General features: G+C 39.8%; 1 pseudogene; it reads right to left on the bottom strand.

Annotated features, from left to right (window-relative positions):
* Window positions 1-18803: 18803 nt before the first annotated feature.
* Window positions 18804-19377, bottom strand: LOC137761135 (large ribosomal subunit protein uL6 pseudogene; annotated as a pseudogene).
* Between the last annotated feature and the right edge of the window lie 6587 nt (window positions 19378-25964).

The raw sequence follows: 25964 nt of genomic DNA, 5'->3' as shown, positions 1-25964 counted from the left end.
TTTTTTCTCTTATTTCTTGAAGTTTTGCTTTATGTATTTAAGGTTATAGTATTTGGTACATGAAGATTCATACTAGCAGTAACTATTGTGAGCTGTATCCTTTGCCATTTTAAAATGACTCTCTTTGTCCCATTTAATCATTTTTTGGAATAGTTTATTTTATTCTACTTGAAATTATTTTAGTTAGGCATGTTTAATCTTATGTTTGGTTCCATTTTGAATCTTTATTGTTCCTTTGTTTTCTCTTTTGCTTTATGAACTGTATTTTCTTTGTTTTTGTTTTGTTTTGGTTTTATTTTTATCTTCCTCTGTGTATTAGTTATCTATTGCTGTGTAACAAACTACCCCAAAACTTAGCAGCTTAAGACAACACTTTTTTTTTTTTTTTTGGCTGTGTTGGGTCTTCGTTTCTGTGCGAGGGCTTTCTCTAGTTGTGGCAAGCGGGGGCCACTCTTCATTGCGGTGCGCGGGCCTTTCACTGTCGCGGCCTCTCTTGTTGCGGGGCACAGGCTCCAGACGCGCAGGCTCAGTAGTTGTGGCTCACGGGCCCAGTTGCTCCATGGCATGTGGGATCTTCCCAGACCAGGGCTCGAACCTGTGTCCCCTGCATTGGCAGGCAGATTCTCAACCACTGCGCCACCAGGGAAGCCCCAACACATATCTTTTAGCTCATACTTTCTGTGGGTCAAGAATCTTGGCATGGCTTTAGCTGAGTCCCCTGCTTCAGGGTTTTCACTTCTCCAGTTTTCACAGATGTTGAACTGGGCTTCATTCTCAGCTGAAGGCTTGACTTGGGCTGGATCTGCTTTCAAGCTCACCCCTGTGGTTGTTGTCAGGATTTAGTTCCTCATGGGCTCCTGAGAGCCTCAGTTTCCTGCCCCTGGGACTTCTCCATAGGGCAATTCACAAGATGGTAGCTGGCTTTATGAAAGAAGCATGCGAGAATAGTCAGAGAAAGATTGTAAGCAAGACAGAAGTCACAGTCTTTAATAGCCTAATTTCAGAATCACTTCTGAATGAATTCATCATTTTGCCACATTTTCTTTGTTACAGGCACGTCATTATGTTCAGCCTACACATAAGGGCATGGATACCAGGAGGTGGGGACCACTGGGAGCCCCTTTAGAAGGTCACCTACCAGACTGGCAATTTGGAAGTTGTAAAGTGTATTAAATAGTATGCTTACATTTGTATTTCTCAATTTACCTTAGAAATGAAATGATGAAAGACAATGAAACTAATCTACTTAGACTGTCTTCTTCTCTCCCCATTTTCTATTAGTTTGGAGAACAAATATGATTCTTGTTTCAGTCTATTATCGAAATATTATTCTTTACATTATGTAATTTTTCTTTTAGGCATTATAACAATTATATTTCATTTTTATGACATAGAATACTGGGTTATTTAAATATAATTTATGTATAAATAGATTCAAAGCTCATCGCCAAACCGTTTGTACCCCATGACTTTCTCATTCATGAATTCATTATTGTTACTCATCTATTCATTGTCTTGAACTTTTTTCCTGATAAATTTTTCAGAAGTGCATAAATGTTATGTTTCTTGAGTTCTTGTATATTTGAGAATTTCTTTCTCTTACCATTATACATGGAAGGTGGTTAGACCAGGTATAGAATTTTTTCTGCTTCAATATTCATTAACCACTGTTCCATTTTCTTCTAGCATCAAACATTGCTTGGACTATGTCTAATTTCTTTGTTTTTGAAGATGACCTTTCTCCCTCTGCCTAGATGACTGTAGGATTTTTTTTTCCAATCCTTGAAGTTCTAGAAAAAAGCTTTTATTAAATTTTCTTGGATTGTGATGAGCCCTTTCAAAGTGTAATTTTAAGATCCACTTTATTTCAGAAAATTCTTCTATTATGTAAATTTTTACAGTTCCATTTACTCATTCACATCTTCAAAGACAACAGTCGTTCATATGTCAGTTCTCCATTGTCTGTTGTTCATATCTTTCATCTTCTCTGTGATCACCTGTATTCTATTCACCTATATTCATGTTCTGCTAAATTCTATGTGATTTTTTTCAATAGCTTGCCCTCCATGTTCAATTTTCTTCAGTTTAAGTTCTACTCCTTGGTGCTTTTAGTGTGATTTTTCAATGATTTATTTTCTTTTCCTTGTTTATTTCCTCTGCTTTTTCAGATTTCTTTTACCTTTCACTGTTGCATGGGTCCTGTGCTATTTTTATTTGGGCTTTTTTTTTTTTTAATCTTTGAAGGAAGTCAGTGAGATCAAATTTATTGCTCAAGAATAAAGTGAGTCATTTTCTTGCCTCCCTCTCCCTGTTTACCTGTGTACTGTTTGAATCATCCACTTAAAATGTAAACTGGAATATAGAATGTTCCAGTTATAGATGGCTCATAATCTTCGATCAGTCATTCAGTGATGGATCAGCTGGAACGATAGGAAAATCTGCTGTGAATGACAAGGAGAGAGAAAGAAAGAGAGGCAGAGGGAGAGAAAGGGAGATTTACTTCTTTTCTTTTCTACCTATTACGTACACTTTTTAACAAAGTATTCAAGTGACTTGTAATAATATCAATACAAGAAGCAATTTAAAAAAATTATTTAACATCCAAATGAAAATAAAATATCGACACCAGAGGAGAAATAAAAATACACATATGTAGCTGCAGCATCCTCAAAGTTATTAATATTAAGTTATGGCTGAAGTTTTAAGCTTCCTGAAGTTAGTAATATTAAGTTATGGCTGAAGTTTCAAGCTTCCTGGTAACCAAAGCAAGAAAAAAATCCACATAATTAGATATATGATTCCCACTGACTCTAAAAGAAAACCTGCAAGTTAGTCAAAGGGAAAATTTTTGTAACACTGAGTTCTGAAAAAAAAAAAATCAAATGGGGCAGGGTTCTTAATGAATTTGATTAGTAAGTACAATTGTGGCACTCTTTTAAGCTATTTCTTATAGCACTGCTTAATGAAAAGTGAAAACCTGGCATCCAAAATAGTCCAGAGAAAGCAAATTCCTGTGGTTCTAAGACAGTGTGATTCAAGCCTCTTTGGAAGGTAAAATGTTTTCTTTGGAGGAATAAATACTGTTATCAGGCTGAATTGTGTCCCTGCAAAAGGTATGTTGAAGTCCTAACCTCCAGCACCTTAGAATGTGACTTATTTGGAAATAAAGTAATTGCAGGTGTAATTAGTTAAGATGAGGTCCTCCTGGAGTAGGAGGAGGGCCCTAGTCCTATAAGATTGGTGTCCTAGTAAGAAGAAGTAAGACATAGAGAGGGAGAGGCTATGTGAAGACACAGAGACACACAGAGGGAAGAGGGAGGTGAAGATGGGAGTTGTGCTGCCTCAAGCCAAGGAACATCTGGGGCTACAAGAAGCTGGAAGAGGCAAGAAAGGAACCTCCACCAGAGGGTACTTGACTCTGCCAACACTTGATATATGAGAGAATACATTTCTCTTGTTTTAATAAAGTTTGTGGTACTTTATTATGTCAGCCTTAAGAAACTAATACAGATAAACTGCATTTCTTTCAACAATTTTTAAAATTTATTTATTTTATTGAAGTATAGTTGACTTACAGTGTTGTGTTAATTTCTGCTGTACAGCAAAGTGATTCAGTTATACATATATATACTTTTTTTCATATTCCTTTCCATTATGGTTTATTATAGGATATTGAATATAGTTCCCTGTGCTATACAGTAGGACCTTGTTGTTTATCCATCCTATATGTAATAGTTTGTATCTGCTAATCCCAACTCCCAATCCACCCCTCCCCACACTCCCACCCTTGGCAACCACAAATCTGTTCTTTATATCTGTGAATCTGTTTCTGTTTCATAGATAAGTTCATTCAACAATGTTTTATAACTATTTGTTCTCTCAATCAAGATTTGATATGTGATGTTGCATGGTCAGGCAACCCGAGATGGCTGTTCTCTTGCTCTCTGTACATCCCCTGCTCAACCGGTTCCTGCTTCACCTACACCCTACTCCCAAGACTGACCTTCCCTCTCAATCATAGGGCCTAATCAGTAAATACCTGTGTACTTGTTCCCGGCCCCAGCTGGCAATTGTTCTAATCTTTAGATCAGAACTATCTCCACTTTGATAGTCTATCAAAGGGGTGCTGAGGGGCGTGTTCCTCTGCTGGTTTCCCTGGTAACCAGTGAGCCAACCTGACGTCAGTTCCCCCTATAACTGGTAACTTCCCTCCCCCTGCCACTTTAGACATGTATGATCCCCTATCCATAAAACCACTGATGTCTCTGACTCCAGGCTCTTTCTTTGGTCTTGAGGCTGGGCAAGTACAGGACTTGCAGGCCTGCGGGGTGCAGCGCAACAGTTGGACAGTAGAAGGTTTGATAAGGGACTAATGTAGCTTTTATGTGCTGATACTGAGGATGGATCCATATACTTTCCATGAAAAACCTGTAAATACTAGTAAGCTAAACATTCCTTGTGAACATTGCCATACCTAAGATTCACACCTGTATTGCTGGCCATCACACCTGTAGGGAGTGCCAAGAGTATACTTGAGAACAAGTCCAGGATTTTTGTTTTTGTTTTTAACAGTGTGAGATCTGTTTTGCCACATGAAATGAATGAACATTGCTGATATTATTTAGTCTAGAAAGTTTACAAAAGCGGTGATACCTGTCCCTGACTGCAAGAATTGGACTGACACATGATAACAAACCATAAATCAGTTAGAAAATGCAGGTTAATTTTAGTATAGTTGATAAGCCAGGATTTATAACAATGAGTAGATAGCAGTTCTGCTGTCTGTTGAAACTACCCACAATCATGGAAACTCATCATTGGAATACAGGATACTTGCCCTCACATTCTCTATAGTGGGAAGGACATATATACAGATTTTCCAAAAATCGTCCTCCTTCCTTCCTCTCTTTATTTCTTCCCATCCAGAGATGTTTATTCCCAGGCAGATGGTATTAAGAAACAAAAGTTTGTACAATCTCATCTCCTTAACCAAAGGTCAAACTTTTGGACTTTCTCCAAAACACAGCAGTTGTCTAGAGATATGAAAAGGAGGAGGTAGGTCTCTGAGAGAAATAGTCATAGATCCCTGAATTAAAATCATGAAGTTTGCAATAGAACTAGGGCTAACTGGAGACAGACTCAGCAACAGGAGAAAGACCTGAACGGCAGACATAGGATGATACTGGTTTACCTACAATAATGGATGTTGTATAGTGAGAGCTGGGCCCATAGTGATAACTGAACCCAGAACCAGACATCTAGGGGCAGGGAAGGATCCAGTGGTAATGTAAGTTCGTTATATCCTAAGGCATAAGCAATTAGAAATAATACAAATATTAAGTTAAAATATATAGAGGACTTCTCTTACTCTGAAGCACTTAACATGAGTGATAAAATATATCATCGTTTAAATGCATGGATAAATGTAAAAGTAAAGAGTGTGTTTAATATGGAAATGGCATTGCAGATAAGTGTAATTGGCATTGTGACAATTGGTTACCCACGTGGGCGGAAAATATAATACACTTGGATCTTTGCCTTACATCATATCAAAAAACATCTACTTCAGGCAGATTAAAGACATCAATATGAAAGGAAAAACCTTAAAAAATTTGACCAAAAATATGGGAGACTTTATGCCAACAGGATAAGAAAGAATTTTCTTAAAAAAGACGCAAAAATGTAATTTATAGAGAAAAATATTGAAGAGATTTGAGCACAATAAAATTAGAAACTTTGGTACATCAGAACATACCACAAATACTTGTAGCACATTTAACTGACAAAATACTAATATCCAGAAGAAGAAAGAATCTACAAAAATTGCAAGAAAAAAAGCTCACAACCAAATGGATAAACAGGCATTTCACAGAAGAGGAAACCCATATGGCCAAAAAAATATTGATATTCAATCTCAAAATTAGGAAAACAGAAATTCAAATCCTGAGATGCAGTTTTACACCCAACAGATTGGCAAAATTTTAATAGTTTGAGGAGATGTGTTGTGAGGTGTGGGACAATCAGAACGCTTATTTTTCTGGAGTGTAAATTAGTGTGATTATTTTGGAAGATAATTTGACATTATCATGTAAAGTTGAAGATCCATATACTCTATTACTCAGCAATTCCACACCTAGGTTTATACTGTGGTAGACAGAATAGCACCCTCTACCCCAGGATATCTGTCCACATCCTAATCCCCAGAACCTGTGAATATGTTAGGTTACGTGGCAAAGGAGAATTAAGTTTGCAGATACAATTAAGGTTGCCAAATCAGTTAATCTTAAAATAAGGAGATTATCCTAGATTATCCAGGTGGGCCCAATAATCACAAGGAACCTTAACAGTGGAAGATGGAGACAGGAGAGTCAAAACTAGAGAGATGACACCTAAGAAAGACTTGACCAGCCACTCTTGGCTTTGAAGATTGAAGGGGCTACAAGCCAAGGAATGTGGGCAGTCTCTAGAGGCTAGAAAAGTCTAGAGCTTCCAGAAAGGAATGCAGCTCTGCCGCCACCTCGATTTTATCCTAGTGAGACCCATTTCAGATTTCTGACCTCCAGATCATTAAGGTAACAAATTTCGTTTGTTCTAAGCCACTGAACATCTACATTTGAGGTAATTTGTTACAACAGCAATAGGAAACTAATACAAGACTAGCTTAGTCGTTCAGGCTGCTATAACAAACTACCATAAATTGGGTAGCTTATAAACAATGTACATTTATTTATTTCTCACAGTTCTGGAGACTGGAAGTCCAGGATCAATATGCTGGCAGAGTTGGTGTCTGGTAAGGGCTCATTCCTGGTTCTTTTCATTATGTCCTCACATGGCAGAGGGACAGGCCCTCTCTGCAACCTCCTTATAAGTACCCTAATCCCTTTCAAGAGGGTTCCACCCTCATGACCTAATCATCTCCCAAAGGTCCTACCTCCGAAATAGCATTACTTTGGGGGTTAGGACATACAAATTTGGGGGACCATAGCAGGCACATAGGGATACTCAGTGCAATGCTCCAGAACAGTGATTTTACTGGGTTTGTCATGATGCTTTGTAACATACATATTACATATATTATTTTGTAAGCACTGAATATTTCATATATTAAGAAATAGATGGGAGTAGAAAGAAAAAAAAAAAAAACCCAAGTATGACAGTGTAGATTTGTCCTGTGGTGCTTGAAATAATTGAGCTGTTTGAAGCATTATAATTTACTTAATGCTCGAGTGAGTATTAAAAATGCTATTTTTACATAAAATGAGTAACTGGGAGTTACTGTCACGCATGTGGCTTAACTGACAGCTAATCCGTGTCCATAGGGTCAGAGCCAAGAAATCAATGAAGGTGACCGTCTCATGGAGAGTGACTTGGAGGCCAAAGAGCCTGCCTTGCACCACCTCCACCCCTAACTACTGGTCAACACTAACGAGTGCTTGCTCTGTCCAGCACTGTTCTAACTACATACAATCCTCACAGCTGCTGTTTGAGGCAGGTACTATTATTATTCCTGTTTTACAGATGGGCAAAACGAGATCCACAAATACCTTGCTCAAGATCACACAACTAGGAAGTGGCAGAGACTTGTTTCAAACACAATTTGAGTCCAGAGCCTATACTCTTATCCATCACTCGATACTGCATCTCAATTGTTCCCCAAATTTATTGTCGATAAGATTTACACTGAGGCAGTAAATTAAAATGCCAGTTCTTATGACATTGTAGCTCTGAAACAGGTGTCTCTAAATGAGCCCTGGATTTTACATTGTCAGCTGGCACTTAAGCATTTGCCACTAGTTTGACTTCTGTCCAATTTACCCCTTCCACAAATACGATCATACTTCTATACTTAAAACTCTTCCATGTCTCTCTCCAGCATCAAGAGTCAAGTTCAACCCTCTTAGCTTAGCACACGGCCCTTTGTGCTTTGACCCCTGACCATCCTCTTTGGGTCACAGCCACCCCCTTAACCCTTTCTTTACTTCCATGGACCTTCTTCCAAAACTGTGCATAATGGCATTTCACGCCTCCGTGTCTTAGTACATGCTGCTTTCCCTGCCCAGAAACACTCTGCCTAACTCTTTACCTAGCTAACTCCTACCCATCCATCAAAATTCTGAAACTTCACATTACAGCTTTGCCCAGTATTGATTTAGAAGCCTCCCCTCTGCTCTCTGAAATATCATATAAATATATCATGGTGCAAAATAGCACTACATTGTAAACTTCAGTGTACTCAGGTGTCTCCTCCTTTAACAGTCTGTAATAATAGTAATAAATGCCACTTATGGAGCAGTTGTAGGCAATTTACATATTATTTCTAATTCCCCATCCAACTCTATCTTCAGCTGCATTTTAAGGTTGAGGACATTGAGGCTTAGAGAGTGAGGTAGCAAGTTCATGGTCAGACCATTATAATGGCAGTACCATGCTCACATCTGGTCCCACAATGTCTTTGACTCTTTATCCCCAGTACCTGGCATTAGTGCTGACACCTTCCCGGTTAGATGAATGTGGATGGATGGTTGGCCTGGGTTTCCACAGATCCAGGTTTACAAGAAAGACAAACAAAGCCAAATTTGAAGTCAGAGTGTGAAGGCTCTTGCTTGGGTTCTGCCTCTGCCTCTACCTAGCTGCTAAGATAGGAGAGTTCCCGAATGCTGAGCACGTCCAGTATGGCAAGCAAGCGTTCTCTGGCTGGGAAAGAACTTAGCACTAGAGGCTGCAGATCAATGGGGAGGGCAGAAAGAGTCTTAACCCAGAGGCAGAGTGCCCACTGGTGCAAGTTTTCTTTGTGGAAGAACTATATTGTCATGCAGTCTTTATCTTAGTTCCTCAGATGGGAAAGAGCGATTTGCTATCTCTGTGCACAGCTGTGACCAGAGCTTGATGTGGGCTTGTTCTCAGGGCCGGTGCCTGCATACTGCCTGCCTTTTGGTTTGTGTCCAAGGCTGCTGTTTTCTGAAAATAGAAGCTGATACTGCCTCTGACTCAGTCCCTTTCACCTCGTGCTCTTTCTCGTACATTTTCCTAAAAGTATTGACCCATCTCTGATTCCTTGCTACATGCCAGGTTTGCAAAATTTGCGAGTTAGTATTGAGAGATTTTTCACTTTCTTTTATTAATTCCTGGAAGCTGGTGTCTTGTGAATCAGAGGAAATATATATCTTTTTTATGTTACCTCTCTAATAATATACAAGGTCATGGGGCCTCCTTTATGCTGAGTCCTTTGAATAAGGTAACAGAGTTTTTTTTAAAGCCACTCTCTTGGGGTCTATCCCACCTCCGTTAGTGGGGAGTGAGGTTCTGCCTCTGGATTAGCCTTCTTAACTTGCTGTGACTTGCTGACCCCCTCTTAACTCCCTCTCCAAGGCTCCTCTCCACCCTGTCTCCTTTAATGTCTTCCCCATGTGACTGGAAGTGGTAATGCTCAAGTTCTCACCACCTGCACAGGCTCCCTCTGTGATCTAGCCAGTGGGCCCCCCTCTCCATTCTGTACGTCTACAGAGAAGCCCCGGGTAGGATTCCGCTTCCCTATCCCCCCCTCCACCTTCCTCCCCAAAAAACTGTGAGACTGAAGCAGGGATGACTGCTTTCAGCTCTTTTTGTATTTTCATCAACTGGTTAGACTCTGCCCATTAAATTCCCTATGATGCAAACTCTCTTAGCTGTATGTAACTAAGTCTGTCTATTTCTCCCTGACACTTTCAGTCTTACATCATCCCACATCTACCATCTACTGGTTGGGTAACCCTGAGCCCATTACTTTGCCTTTCTAAACTGCAGCTCTGTCCTGTACATGGATGCCCTTGGGCTTGCTCTCCTCAGCCTCTCCCTGTGGCCCCCAGACTCATGCTCGGTGTGGAAGATGGAAGTCCAGGAAGCAATGATTCCCACTGCTCTGATGCAGGTCCCTGCAGATGCAGAGGGCGGTACTCCTCCTGGGCGATGAACACGACCACATCCTTGGAGGCCACCTGAAGGCAGCATCTTGGAGTCCATCTTCTTTTACCTGGGCCTGGTCTTAGGGAGCCGATGCTGAGCTTTCATTTAATTGGATGCACTTTTGAGGGTAGGGAAAGAGCTACCCAGACTATAAATCATTGATCAAGTGTCTCTCTCAACAACGAGCAGCTCAGGAACTCTCCCACCCCATTTCTGGGACTGAGGCTGCTCTTCCTTCCAGAAATTCTCAGAGTTATGCATCATTATTTCAAAATTATGCTTCAGAAACCCTAACACACTGGTGCCCACAGGTGGAGTTTTCTTAAAGATTCCTGGGCCCTACCACTGAGACTGAATCAGTAGATCTGGGGAAAGGCCCAGGAATCTATACATTTTAAAGCAACACACCTGATTTTACAATCAAACAGATTTGGGAAGGACAAACATATAACTCTTCCTGCATAATTTTCGTTGTTTAACTTTACTTTTCCAAAGGGTGGCAGCTGGGTGGGTGTCGGCTCCTTTCCTGCAGCATAAATGACCAGCCCTCCCCAGCTATGCTTAACAGACAAGTGTGTCCAAGTCCCTCCCCGACTTTTACCCAAGTCAGTTATTTTTATTCCTAAGAGAGGTCTATGATGGAATGTTCTTCCTAAGTAGGGGGAGATCTAGGTTTTGTTGGTCCCGAAGATTATACAATTTGGAGAATCCTTCTTTAAGGAAAGGAAGATCAAAGTATGAATACAAAATTAAAGACAGAGCCTTGGAAGAGACCTATGCACGTGAAAAACCCAAAAGCTTAAACTTCATCACCTACATAGCAGTTCTGCCTCTGAACTGCTTTCTCCTTCTGGAGCAAATCAAAAGAACACTGTTGCTCAAATTGTCTACACCTTCCATATGTATTAGATGACCTGTATTTATGGAAATGAAAAGGGGAAAAAAAAAAAACTCCACAGAAATAGATCATTTTGGCCTAGAAGAGTCTGGAGCTGAGTATTTAACCACAACATAGCGACCTAGGCTTGGTTGGTGAGTTTACTTATTATTCCCTATATTCCCTGAAGTTGGAGAAAGAGCAGCATGGTTCCTGACCACCCACCTCCCATTACCTTCTGACCACATCTCCTACTACTTTCCTCCTTGCTTCTCCTCTTCAACTACATTGGTCACCTCGGAGCAGACCAGGCTCGCTATTGCCTTTGGACCCCCTCTGCATTGGGGGTCCTCTTTCTGAAATGGTGTCTCCATGTTACAGGGAAGACACAGGGGCTCAGAAAAGCTCAATGCTTTGACCAAGTGATTAAAACCCATGAAAACATCCATAATGTTTTCCCAACAGTCTCATTTTTTTTTTAATTGAAGTATAGTTGATTTACAATATTATATTAGTTTCAGGTGTACAACTTAGTGATTCAATATTTTTATAGATTATACTCCATTTAAAGTTATTATAAAATATTGGCTATATTCCCTCTGCTGTACAATGTATCCTTATAGCTTATTTATTTTATACATAGTAGTTTGTACCATTTAATCCCTACCCCTGTCTTGCCCCTCCCCACTTCCCTCTCTCCACTGGTAACCACCAGTTGGTTCTCTATATCTGTGAATCTGTTTCTATTTTGTTATATTCATTTGTTTGTTTCTTTTTTTAGATTCCACATATGAGTGATAACATAGAGTATTTGTCTTTCTCTTTCTGACTTATTTCACTAACATAATACCCTGTAGGTCCATCCATGTTGTTGCAAATGGCAACAATTTGTTGCAAATGGCAGAATTTCATTCTTTTATATGGCTGAGTAATATTCCATTGTCACATTCTATATATGTCACACATCTTCTTTATCCATTCATCTGTTGATAGCTTGCTTCCATATCTTTGCTATTGTAATAATGCTGCTATGAACATTGGGGTGCAAGCATTATATATTGAAATTATAATATTTTGAATATATTTGATATATAAAATATATTATTAAAAATAATTTCACAACTTTCTTTTTACTTTTTTCGTGTGGCTAAGAGAAAACTTAAAATGACATATGTAGCTCACATTTCTGGCTTGAATTATATTTATGATTTATATCAGTCAGCACTAGTCCACATTATCTGGTCCCTCCCTAAAACCTTTCCTCATCTTGTCTCCTGCTCACTCCAGTTCTCGCTCACTGCAATCCAGCCACACTGGCTTCCTTGCTAGTCTTCGAACATAGAAACATACCATGCACCCTCCTGCCTCAGGGCCTTTGTACTTGCTGTTTTTACTCCTAGAAAGCTTTCCCTCCAATTATTTGGATGATTTGTTCTTTAACTTTCTCTGGACTTTATTCAAACTTCACCTTTCCAATGAAGCTTTCTCTGACCACCCTACTGAAATTAAATTCCTCATCCACCTCCACTCCTGTATTCACGGAGCCCCTTCCCTAATTTATTTTCTTCCATAGAATCCATGAGGGCGGGGAATCTTGTTTAAAGCTGTGCTCCTAGCATCGAGAACTACGCTTGGAACATAGTAGGTGCTCAACAAATATTTGTTAAATGAAATACTGAATGAGTTTTAATCAACCACTTAATTATACAGGTGAAGAAACTGAGAATAAGTGGCTTTTTCAGGGTCTCACGGAGAGTTTAGGGCAGAGTAGAGGCACTCTCTGTATATCAAATGCTAATGACCAGAAATGCAGATGCCACCACCCAGATCTCAGCCCTTTACTTACGTTTGTGTTACTCCATTGGACTCTGCCCACAATTTCATGCCTCTTTTAGGACTCGCACTTAAGAAGAAAAGGATCTACTCCAGAAATATATTCTATCTCAGTCATTACACCCAGGAGATGACCTCTGACATTCTTTTGCTCCAAAAGAATAAGAGAGTTTTGAGATTTTTTTTTTCTAGACAGGAATTATATTTCTATCTGGATCTATGAAAACCAGTGACATTTTTCCAGGAAAAAAAAAAATCTCTTGAAGGAAGTCATTACCTTTGATTATATAGTTGGTCCTCTGTATCTGCAGATGAGGAACCCGTGGATACAGAAGGCGACTATACTGCACCATTTTATATAAGGGACTTGAGGATCTGAGGATTTTGGTATCTGTGAGGGTCCTGCAACCAATCCCCCGCAGATACTGAGGGGCGACTGTATAGTGAAATATTCAAGTTGTAACCTGAAGAGTTTAGACTAGTTCATTTATTTGACTAGCCAACACATATTTATTGATATGTGCCAGACATTATTTTAGGTCCTGGGGACAGATAAATGTGACACGATCTTCAAGCAGTTAACAGTCTACTGTGTATGGGGCAGGGGGGCGGAGGGCAGGATAAATAAAGAAATACAGGATGTGTTAGTTTTCTATAGCTGCTGTAACAAATGACCACAAATTTAGTGGCTTAAAATAATACGCATTTCTTCTGTTACTGTTCTGGAGATCAGAAATCCAAAATGGATCTTATTTGGCTAAACTCAGGTGCCAGGAGGCCACATCCTTCTGGAAGCTCTAGAGAAGTATCTGCCTTCTTGCCTTTTCTAGGTTTTAGTGGCTGCCTGTCTTCCTGGCTTGTGGCCCCTTCCGCCATCTTCAGAGCACATCAGTGTCTGCTTCCATGGTCACATCACCTTTTCCCCTCACTCTGACCCCTCTTGGGTCCCTCTTATATGGGTCTCTATGATGATATCCAGGTAACCCAGGAAATCCAGATAATCCAGGAAAACTCCCCATCTCAAGATCCTTAACTTAATCACATGTGCAAAGTCCCTCTTGCCATATAAGGTAACATTTATAGGTGCTGGAGATTAAGACATTGACATCATGGGGGGACTATTATTCAGTCCATCACAGAGGACAATGTGACAAGGGTCACAGTGGAGTTAAGTACCAGATGCTGTGTAAACACAAATGACAGTGCAGACAGGGTGTGGAGGAGGAGTGGGACAGCTTTATAGAGTGAGCGACTTTTTAGCTGAGCCTTGCATGGTGGCAATGGATGGATGGTATATATCATGTATAAAGGAATGTACAAGAGAAAGGAGGTTTAAATGAAGATGATTTTTGTATTAATTATCTATTGCTGAATAACAAATTACTCTGAAACTTAGCAGCTTACAATAGTAAGTATCTGAGATCTCACATAGTTTCTGAGGGTCATGAATCTGGGAGAGTCTTAACTGGATGGTCCTGCCTTATGGTGTGTCATGAGGTTGCTCTCAAGTGTTGGCTGGGACTGCGGTCATCTGAAGGGGCTGGAGAAGCAGTCTCCAAGCTCACTCACGTGACTCAGCAGGAGGTTTCAGTTCCTCACCATGGCCTCTCTATAGTGTTACTCACATGACATGGCAACTGGCTTTCCATAGGGCAAGTAATCCAAGAGAAAGACAGTCCAAGATAGAAGCCTTTGTCATTATAACCTAATCTCAGGAGTGATTAGGTTATTATCATTCTGCCATTCTGTTGGTCACCCAGACCAACTCTGGTACAAAGTGGGAGAAGACTACACAAGGTCGTGAACACCAGGAGGTGGGGATCATTGGGGACTATCTCGGAGTCTGGATCCTACAATATTCTTGAGATTATAAGAGTTTCTCACTGTTGGAATGTTCGACAATCATGAAAGATTGGCAGGGATGAGGTTGGCATGGGAAGGGAGGGTTAGAGCATGGAGGACCTGTACACTTGGCCAGGAGTTTGGAGATAATCCTTTGATTGGTAGGGAGCTATTGCAGGGGCTTAGTCAGAGAAGTGACACCGATCAAATTGCTTTTTAGAATGATCACGTGTGTGGTAAGGATGTATGGAGGGTGGAACAGAGAGCAAAGAGATTAGAGAGTAGGAGCGGCTAAGAGGTTATTGCAGTAGTACAGGAGAGAGGGGAGAGGAGAGGAGAGGCTTTGAATAGGCAGTGATGATATGGAAGGTCCGAGAATGATGGATTCAGGGCATATTCAGGAGGTGAAAGATTAGGGAGGCGGAAGGTTGGGGAAGGTCTCAGGGTGACTCTCAGGCTGCTGGTTTGCAGGATGCATGGGTAACATTAAAATACTACAGAAAGAAGGACATGGTTGACATGAGAGTCAAAAAGAGTTAAGATGCCTAAATTTAAATACATTGAATCTGAGCTGCCTGTGGGACATACAGGTATAAAGACAACTGATGGGTAGTTAGAGCGGAATAAACTTAGTTTAGCCTAACTACAGCAAGGCCTTTCAGGCGTTTTTCAAGAGAAACTGCACTCTGGCCGGAGGAGAGCTCTTCTCACTCGGTGTTGGTATGTCCTGACCTAAACTGCAGGTCATTTTCTCAGTGCCATCCTCTCACTGTCATCATCCTTGTAACTACCATTTTTTGAAAGCCTGCTGTATACCACACTCCGTGCTATGCACCTTGTGTCCTCTATTTCATCTTCACACTAACCCGGGGAGATACGCAATGTTATTATTTCCTTTTGATAGATGAGGAAACTGAAGTAAGTACTTCTATTATCCCGTTTTTCAGATGAGGAATCAGGCTTCGCTAGTGTAAATAACATCACTCGAAGTTACATAGTGAGTACGTGATGGACACAGGTCCCAAATGCAGATCTTTTGACTGCAGACCCTGTGCCTTTAATTGAACAGTCACCTACAGTGTGCTTTCTAGAGTCAGAGACACTTTCCAGCAGAGCTGGGGTTCGGCGGAGTGATGATTTACCACCTGCCATACAAGAGACAGCAAGTAAGAAATGTAGGGGCAAGGTCAGAAATTCACATACGCAGTGGTGTGGAGAAAAGGTCAAACACCCTCTTCCTGTTAAATATGAAGAGACTTTGGCCTATTGGCAATGTTTGCTAACTCTTTCCTAGGATTCGCTTCCAGTTTCTTGCTATATCTGAAAAAATGTGAGGAATTACTTTCGTTCACTTAAAAAAAAATGTTCATTTTCTTGTCACAAGAAAGTACAGTGTCCTGCGTTAGCCAGATGGCCTTTGGAGCCTAAGATTGATGCAGAGGGAGTTTCACCACAGCACATTTTTCATTAGGAAAGAGAAAGGGGAGTGGGTGGATGAAGGATGTCAGACAGATTATGTCTTTTCCTTAAAGAGGGTTCCCATAACAGCAAATAAATTGGTCTGGAAATAGCTTCCAAGCTATTTCTTTATGTAAAACTCAAATTTAAAAAAAAAAAAAAAGAAAGAAAAAAAGCTTCCATATCTAAGGTTGTACTGTGGAACTTAAGAGGAGATAAAGGGACTGGCGGTCATGCCCAGCTTCGTAAATGGCTCCTAGACTAATCCCTGTCGTAGAGAAGAGCCGACCTCTGGACCTGCTTCCTGCAGATCAGAGTGTGAGAGCACAAGGTCCCACCAACTGGCAAGAGAAGCTTCATAGCTTCTCTGCAACCGTCTGGAATTTCCCCGAGAAAGCAAAAGACAAGGCTGAATATAGGCTTTCACCTTGAAATACCATAAAGGTAATAAAACAGGGCATGGTGGGTTATGACAGGTTGCTTTGCAATGCTCCCACTTCACATTTTATGTGAGTTCCCAAGCAACAAGCTTATTGAAACTAGGGAAGTGGGGTAGTGCGTGATGAATTCAGAGAACTCAGCCATGGAAGTGCCCAGGCAACTTTGGACATAAGAGAACTGCTTTTCCCGTCTCCCTAACCTGACCCCTTCCTCACCCCAGTACCCCCAGAACCTGGTGAAATCCTAGCACACAATAGCTGTTCAATTAGGACTCATGCCCTTGCCTTTATTGATACCTGACCGTATGTCAGACCTTTCTGTATTTATCTAGCAATCATCAATGTTAGCAGGAAAACAGGTTCCATCCTATTTTCTTTTGATATTTGTTAGTTAGGTAAATAAAGCAGCTCAGTATTTGGGGGATCCCTAAGTCATTATTCAACTTCTGGGACACAACTCTCCCCATTGTGTATAGCCCATACGCCTTAACAGAATTTCTGGTTCTAGTTTTGGGTTTCAAAATATTAGCACTTAAGTAAAATTAATTTAATTAAAACTTAAAACTTAACTGAGTTTTCTTTCTAACTAATTTAACACATAATGCTTTTTCCTTCTAACTTTTATTTTCTGTACAATGAAATGTATATTAAATAAAAGAAATAAAATTATGTAACTTCTCCGGTCTGGGTTAACAATTAATATGGCGCTTAGGTGCCTATCCATACACTTCTTTGTACGAACATAGTAAAAAGGCACAGCTTCGCACAAATGGGCTAAGGAAAGCAAAAACTATGTAAGGCTGCCTAACAGGAAATGAATCCACACCCCAGGAGGCCCACAATAATAAAGTCAGTGCTGAATATATGAAGATTTATATGACACGTTAACACATTATTACCACAAATTATATTACTAAGTCAGTCATGGGAAATCGGTTCAAGGCCAGGAGGATGTCAGTCCATGGACAAATTAAGCCTTTAGTTTGAAACTCTTCCATCTGCCATGATCACAGAAACCTGACAATCCAGTGCCTACTGGACATGAGATCAGGACATTAGCAAATGCTGACTGTGTAAGCCCTTAGTAACAATTTTCTGTTTGCACAACTGTCAGAGTTTTCTATAATTGTCTTTCTAATTCTACTCTTATAAACTGTGCCTGTTGAAGAAGTCATTTTATCATACTACTGAAATGGACATTGTCTGAGAGGTTTCCAGAGAACTGAAATTCCATAAATGTATTTCTGGTGGCATCCGATATGTTTGGTATTCTCCCCCTTCTCAGGGACACATGTAGCTGTCTCTAGGGAGAGCAAGTACCCCATACCCATATGTGACAGGAGTACTCAGGCTGGGGCTCTGTGCTTCTGAGGTACAAATGGAACCAGCCATAGAAGCCCCGGCACCTCACTCTGACTCTAATTTAACTCTTATCTTTTCCCCCCAATTTGTCATCTTGTTAGTTCTTCCAATTTAGTGGTTCTATTCCAACTGATGGGCTTCCTTCTTCTTCCTTCTTCCATATCCTCTGTCTGTTTTCTCAGATCTGTTCTTTGATCTGGTGCTTGTTTCAAACACCATCTTGGTACCTCTCCTACTCAGTCCAGGGTCACTCCCACAGTATGGCCCCAGGGGGCGCTGCTGCAGTGGGCTGCTGGCCCCGCCGCTGTGAGGCCCACCTCAGTGTATCAGGGAGACCTCAGCCAGCTCCTGGGTTTCTTTAAAGACTATTTTTTTTAGAGTAGTTTTGGGTTCATAGCAAAATTGAGAGGGAGGTACAGAGATTTTCCATATACCTTCCTTCCCCCACACATGCATAGCCTCCCTGCATCATCAACATCTCCCACCAGAGGGCTACATTTGTTGAAATTGGTAAATCTGCATTGACACATCATAATCACTCAAGGTCCATAGTTTCCATTAGGGTTCCCTCTTGGTGTTGTACGGTCTACAGGTTCAGACAAATGTATAATGGCATGTATCATACAGTGTTTTCACTGCCCTAAAGATCATCTGTGATCCACCTATTAATCCCTCTCTTTTCACTAACCCCTGGCAAGTACCACATCCATAGTTTTTCTATTCCAGAATGTCATATAGTTGGAATCATAGAGTATGTATCCTTCTCAGATTGGCGTCTTTTACTTAGTGATATGCATTTAAGTTTCCTCTGTGTCTTTTCATGGCTTGATAGCTCATTTCTTTTCAGTGCTGAATAATATTCCATTGTCTGGATGTACTTCAGTTTATTTATCCATTCACCTACTGAAACAACATCTTGGTTGTTTCCAAGTTTGGACAGTTATGAGAAAAGCTGCCGTAAACAGCCATATGCAGGTTTTTGTGTGGACATAAGTTTTCAGTTTCTTTGGGTAAATACCAGGGTGCACAATTGCTGGACATCTTAAAACTTATTCAGCAGCCTGCTGAGCTGTTCCTTTTTCAGAGACATAGATACTACCCAGAAATTTTCTGATACCCTTGTTTTTAACTGTTGTGGCTTGCTGAAACAAAGCAGCTAAATTTGATTTAAGTTCACTGCTGTTTCCTTCAAGAATTAACGCATCTTTCTGGGCTTGAGATACGGAGCAAGCAACTCCTGGCCTCATCCAAACTTTGTGGATCTATTTTTCACCCAAGATATTTTGGATTTCAACAAGAGACTCATTCTCCTGAATAACGGCATTGACGGGGAAGTGAGCATACACAGCCTCATCTTGTGATGAAAGCCCAGGGTGACACTCTTGGTCATGCACTGTACGTGACTACAGATAGTGCTAGAGGTACCAGTCCCTTTCTATTTCCCCAACATTTGTCAGCCTGGAGCCTCTTCTTTTCTTTCCAAGGAAACAGTTCTACTTTGAGGTGACTGAAATCCTTCTGCAGGATTCCTCTGGGGCCCTTCATAATAACTGTGTGTTCTTTCAGAGTAATGTCAATATTTTCTAGAATGTGGACAGCCTGATTGCTGAGAATGGTCTTCATTCTTGCAGTAGACGTGACAAAGACTTCATATGTTTATTTGCCATCTGTATATCTTATTTGGTGAGTCTCGTTAGGTCTTTGGCCCATTTTTTATTGGTTTGTTCATTTCCTTATTGTTGGGTTTTAAGAGTTCTTTGTATATTTTGGATAACATCCTTTATCAGATGTGTCTTTTGCAAGACATGCTCCCAGTCTCTGGGTTGTGTTCTCATTCTCTTGACATTGTCTTTTTTTGTTGTTTTGTTTTTAAACATCTTTATTGGAGTATAATTGCTTCACAGTATTGAGTTATTTTCTGCTGTATAACAAAGTGAATCAGCTATATGCATACGTATATCCCCATATCCCCTCCCTCTTGCGTCTCCCTCCCACCCTCCCTATCCCACCCCTCTAGGTGGTCGCAAAGCACTGAGCTGATCTCCCTCTGCTATGTAGCTGCTTCCCACTAGCTACCTATTTTACATTTGGTAGTGTACATATGTCAATGCTACTCTTCCACTTCGTCCCAGCTTACCATTCCCCCTCCCCGTGTCCTCAAGTCCATTCTCTTCGTCTATGTCTTTATTTCCTGTCCTGCCCCTAGGTTCACCAGAACCATTTTTTTTTTTTTTAGATTCCATATATATGTGTTAGCATACAGTATTTGTTTTTCTCTTTCTGACTTACTTCACTCTGTATGACAGACTCTAGGTCCATCCACCTCACTACAAATAACTCAATTTCATTTCTTTTTATGGCTGAGTAATATTCCATTGTATATATGTGCCACATCTTTATCCATTCAACCATCGATGGACACTTAGGTTGCTTCCATGTCCTGGCTATTGTAAATAGAGCTGCAACGAACATTGTGGTGCATGAATCTTTTTTTTTTTTAATTTATTTACTTATGGCTGTGTTGGGTCTTCGTTTCTGCGCGAGGGCCCTCTCTAGTTGTGGCAAGCGGGGGCCACTCTTCATCGTGGTGCGCGGGCCTCTCACCATCGCGGCCGCTCCCGTTGCGGAGCACAGGCTCCAGACGCGCAGGCTCAGTAATTGTGGCTCACGAGCCCAGTTGCTCCGCGGCATGTGGAATCCTCCCAGACCAGGGCTCGAACCCGTGTCCCCTGCACCGGCAGGCAGACTCTCAACCACTGCGCCACCAGGGAAGCCCCATGAATCTTTTTGAATTATGGTTTTCTCAGAGTATCTGCCCAGTAGTGGGATTGCTGGGTCTTATGGTAGTTCTATTTTTAGTTTTTTAAGGAACCTCCATACTGTTCTCCATAGTGGCTATACCAATTTACATTCCCACCAACAGTGCAAGAGGGTTCCTTTTTCTCCACACCCTCTCCAGCATTTATTGTTTGTAGATTTTTTGATGATGGCCATTCTGACTGGTGTGAGGTGATACCTCATTGTAGTTTTGATTTGCATTTCTCTAATGATTAGTGATGTTGAGCATCCTTTCATGTGTTTGTTGGCAATCTGTGTATCTTCTTTGGAGAAATGTCATTTAGGTCTTCTGCCCATTTTTGGATTGGGTTGTTTGTTTTTTTGATATTGAGCTGCATGAGCTGCTTGTAAATCTTGGAGATTAATCCTTTGTCAGTTGCTTCATTTGGAAATATTTTCTCCCATTCTGAGGGTTGTCTTTTCATCTTTTTTATGGTTTCCTTTGCTGTGCAAAAGGATTTAGGTTTCATTAGGTCCCATTTGTTTATTTTTGTTTTTATTTCCATCTCTCTAGGAGGTGGGTCAAAAAAGATCTTGCTGTGATTTATGTCATAGAGTGTTCTGCCTATGTTTTCCTCTAAGAGTTTGATAGTGTCTGGCCTTATTAGGTCTTTAATCCATTTTGAGTTTATTTTTGTGTATGGTGTTAGGGAGTGTTCTAATTGCATTCTTTTACATGTAGCTGTCCAGTTTTCCTAGTACCACTTATTGATGAGGCTGTCTTTTCTCCATTATATACTCTTGCCTCCTTTATCAAAGATAAGGTGACCATATGTACATGGGTTTATCTCTGAGCTTTCTATCCTGTTCCATTGATCTATATTTCTGTTTTTGTGCCAGTACCGTACTGTCTTCATTACTGTAGCTTTGTAGTATAGTCTGAAGTCAGGGAGCCTGATTCCTCCAGCTCCGTTTTTCTTTCTCAAGATTGCTTTGGCTATTTGGGGTCTTTTGTGTTTCCATACAAATTGTGAAATTTTTTTGTTCTAGTTCTGTGAAAAATGCCATTGGTAGTTTGTTAGGGATTGCATTGAATCAGTAGATTGCTTTGGGTAGTACAGTCATTTTCACAATATTGATTCTTCCCATCCAAGAACATAGTATATCTCTCCATCTGTTTGTATCATCTTTAATTTCTTTCATCAGTGTCTTATAGTTTTCTGCATACAGGTCTTTTGTCTCCTTAGGTAGGTTTATTCCTAGGTATTTTATTCTTTTTTGTTGCAGTGGTAAGTGGGATTGTTTCCTTAATTTCTCTTTCAGATTTTTCATCATTAGTGTATAGGAATGCAAGAGATTTCTGTGCATTAATTTTGTATCCTCCTACTCTACCAAATTCATTGATTAGCTCTAGTAGTTTACTGGTAGCATCTTTAGGATTCTCTATGTACAGTATCATATCTTCTGCAAACAGTGACAGTTTTACTTCTTCTTTTCCGATTTGGATTCCTTTTATTTCTTTTTCTTCTCTGATTGCCATGGCTAAAACTTCCAAAACTATGTTGAATAGTAGTGGTGAGAGTGGGCAACCTTGTCTTGTTCCTGATCTTAGAGGAAATGGTTTCAGTTTTTCACTATTGAGAAGGATATTGGCTGTAGGTTTTTCATATATGGCCTTTATTATGTTGAGGTTGGTTCCCTCTATGCCCACTTTCTGGAGAGTTTTTAATCATAAATAGGTGTTGAATTTTGTCAAAAGCTTTTTCTGCATCTATTGAGATGATCGTATGGTTTTAATCCTTCAGTTTGTTAATATGGTGTATCACATTGTTTGATTTGCATGTATTGAAGAATCCTTGAATTCCTGGGATGAACCCCATTTGGTCATGGTATATGATCCTTTTAATGTGCTGTTTGATTCTGTTTGCTGGTATTTTATTGAGGATTTTTGCATCTATGTTCATCAGTGATATTGGCCTGTAGTTTTCTTTTTTGTGACATCTTTGTCTGGTTTTGGTATCAGGGTGATGGTGGCTCGTAGAATGAATTTGGGAGTGTTCCTCCCTCTGCAATATTTTGGAAGAGTTTGAGAAGGATAGGTGTTAGCTCTTCTCTAAATGTTTGATAGAATTCCCCTGTGAAGACATCTGGTCCTGGGCTTTTGTTTGTTGGAAGAGTTTTAATCACAGTTTCATTTCAGTGCTTGTGATTGGTCAGTTCGTATTTTCTATTTCTTCCTGGTTCAGTCTTGGAAGGTTGTGCTTTTCTAAGAATTTGTCCATTTCTTCCAGGTTGTCCATTTTATTGGCATATAGTTGCTTGTAGTAATCTCTCATGATCCTTTGTATTTCTGCAGTGTCAGTTGTTACTTCTTTTTTATTTCTAATTCTGTTGATTTGAGTCTTCTCCCTTTTTTTCTTGGTTAGTCTGGCTAGTGGTTTATCAATTTTGTGTATCTTCTCAAAGAATCAGCTTTTAGTTTTATTGATCTTTGCTATTGTTTCTTTCATTTGTTTTTCATTTATTTCTGATCTGATCTTTATGATTTCTTTCCTTCTGCTAACTTTGGTGTTTTTTTGTTCTTCTTTCTCTAATTGCTTTAAGTGTAAGTTTAGGTTGTTTATTTGAGATGTTTCTTGCTTCTTGAGGTAGGATTGTATTGCTATAAACTTCCCTCTTCAAACTGCTTTTGCTTAATCCCATAGGTTTTGGGTCATCGTGTTTTTCTTTGTCATTTGTTTCTAGGTATTTTTTGATTTCTTCAGTGATCTCTTGGTTATTTAGTAGCATATTGTTTAGCCTCCATGTGTTCGTATTCTTTACATTTTTTTCCCTGTAATTGATATCTAGTCTCATAGTGTTGTGTTCAGAAAGGATACTTGATATAATTTCTATTTTCTTAAATTTACCAAAGCTTGATTTGTGATCCAAGATATGATCTATCCTGGAGAATGTTCCATGAGCACTTGAGAAGAAAGTGTATTCTGTTGTTTTTGGATGGAATGTCCTATAAATATTAATTAAGTTCATCTTGTTTAATGTGTCATTTAAAGCTTGTGTTTCCTTATTTATTTTCATTTTGGATGATCTGTCCATTGGTGAAAGTGAGGTGTTAAAGTGCCCTACTATTATTGTGTTACTGTCGATTTCCCCTTTTTTGGCTGTTAGCATTTGCCTTATGTATTGAGGTGCTCCTATGTTGGGTGCATAAATATTTATAATTGTTATATCTTCCTCTTGGATTGATCACTCGATCCTTATGTAGTGTCCTTGTTTGTCTCTTGTAATAGTCTTTGTGTTAAAGTCTATTTTGTCTGATATGAGAATTGCTACTCCAGCTTTCTTTTGATTTCCATTTGCATGGAATATCTTTTCCCATCCCCTCACTTTCAGTTTGTATGTGTCCCTAGGTCTGAAGTGGGTCTCTTATAGACAGCACATATATGGGTCTTGTTTTTGTACCCATTCAGCCAGTCTATGTCTTTTGGTTGGAGCATTTAATCCATTTACATTTAAGGTAATTATCCATATGTATGTTCGTATTACCATTTTCTTAATCATTTTGGGTTTGTTATGCAGGTCTTTTCCTTCTCTTGTGTTTCCTGCCTAGAGAAGTTCCTTTAGCATTTGTTGTAAGCTGGTTTGGTGGTGCTGAATTCTCTTAACTTTTGCTTATCTATAAAGGTTTTAATTTCTCTGTCAAATCTGAATGACATTCTTGCTGGTTAGAGTAATCTTGGTTCTAGGTTTTTCCCTTTCATCACTTTAAATATGTCCTGCCACTCCCTTCTGGCTTGCAGAGTTTCTGCTGAAAGATCAACTGTTAACCTTATGGGGATTCCCTTGTATGTTAAGTGTTGCTCTTCCTTTGCTGCTTTTAATATTTTTTCTTTGTATTTAATTGTTGATAGTTTGACTAATATGCGTCTCGGCATGTTTCTCTTTGGGTTTATCCTGTATGGGACTCTTTGTGCTTCCTGGTCTTGACTGACTATTTCCTTTCCCATATTAGGGAAGTTTTTGACTATAATCTCTTCAAATATTTTGTCAGACCCTTTCTCTTTCTCTTCCTTTTCTGGGACCTCTATAATTTGAATGTTGGTGCATTTAATGTTGTCCCAGAGGTCTCTGAGACTGTCCTCAATTCTTTTCATTCTTTGTTCTTTATTCTGCTTTCTGGTAGTTATTTCCACCATTTTATCTTCCAGCTCACCTATCCGTTCTTCTTCCTCAGTTATTCTGTTATTTATTCCTTTTAGAATATTTTTAATTTCAGTAATTGTGTTATTCATCACTGTTTGTTTGCTCTTTAGTTCTTCTAGATCCTTGTTAAAGTTTCTCGTGTTTTCTCCATTCTGTTCCCGAGATTTTGGATCATCTTTAGTATCATTACTCTGAATTCTTTTTCAGGTAGGTTGCTTGTTTCATTCTTCATTTATTTGGTCTTGTAGGTTTTGACATTGCTCCTTTGTCTGTAACAAATTTTTTTGTCGTTTCTTTTTTTTTTTTTTTTTTTTTGCTGGGTGGTGTTGTATTCCTGTCTTACTTGTTGTTTGGCCTGAGACGTCCATCACTGGAGTTGCAGGCCGTTGGATAGAGGTGGGTCTTGGTGCTGAGATGAGAACCTCCAGGAGGCCTCACTCTGATTGATATTCCCTGGGGTCTGAGGTTCTCTGTTAGTCCAGCGGTTTGGACTCAGAGCTCCCACCGCAGGAGCTCGGGCCTGACCTCTAGCCTGGGAACCAAGATCCCGCAAGCCGGTTGCTGGGGGTTCCTCCCGTCCCCTTAGGTGTCCGTGGCCCCCACAGGTGCATGGTAGGTACCCTAGTTGTGAGGAGACGCAAATTCCATGTCCTCCTAGTACGCCATGTTGACTCCGCCCCCTCTTGACATTGTCTTTTGCAGAACAAAGTTTTTAATTTTAATGAAGTCCAGCTTACTAATTATTTCTTTCATGGATGATGCTTTTGATTTGTATCTAAAAGTCATCACTTTACCCAAGGTCATCTAGATTTTCTTCTGTGATATCTTCTAGGAGTTTTATAGCTTTGCGTTTTACATTTAAGTCTATGATGTATTTTTAGTTAATTCTCACAAACGGTGTAAAGTCTGGGTCTATATTAATTCCTGGGTTGTGCAAGTACCTTATAATAACAAAATAATCCTGATTTCTCCCTCCCTTTTCTTGTGTCATTTCTGTTGTTCATTTTACTTATATATAAACATACATAAGCATATATATACACACACGCACATATTAAAGATATATACATAAGCATACCTAATCACATACATCGTTGCTTTTGTTATTTTGAACAAACATCTGTCAAAAGAATTAAGAAAAACCAAAACAAATTTTACCTTCACTATTCCTTCTTTGATGCACTTCCTTTCTTTATGTAGATCCGAGTTCCTGACCCATATCATTTTTC

This window comes from Eschrichtius robustus, chromosome 3 (genome assembly GCF_028021215.1).
Source record: "Eschrichtius robustus isolate mEscRob2 chromosome 3, mEscRob2.pri, whole genome shotgun sequence".
Lineage (NCBI taxonomy): Eukaryota > Metazoa > Chordata > Mammalia > Artiodactyla > Eschrichtiidae > Eschrichtius > Eschrichtius robustus.
The sequence above is the reverse complement of the archived record's forward strand: the minus strand, read 5'-3'. Positions and strand labels throughout refer to the sequence as shown.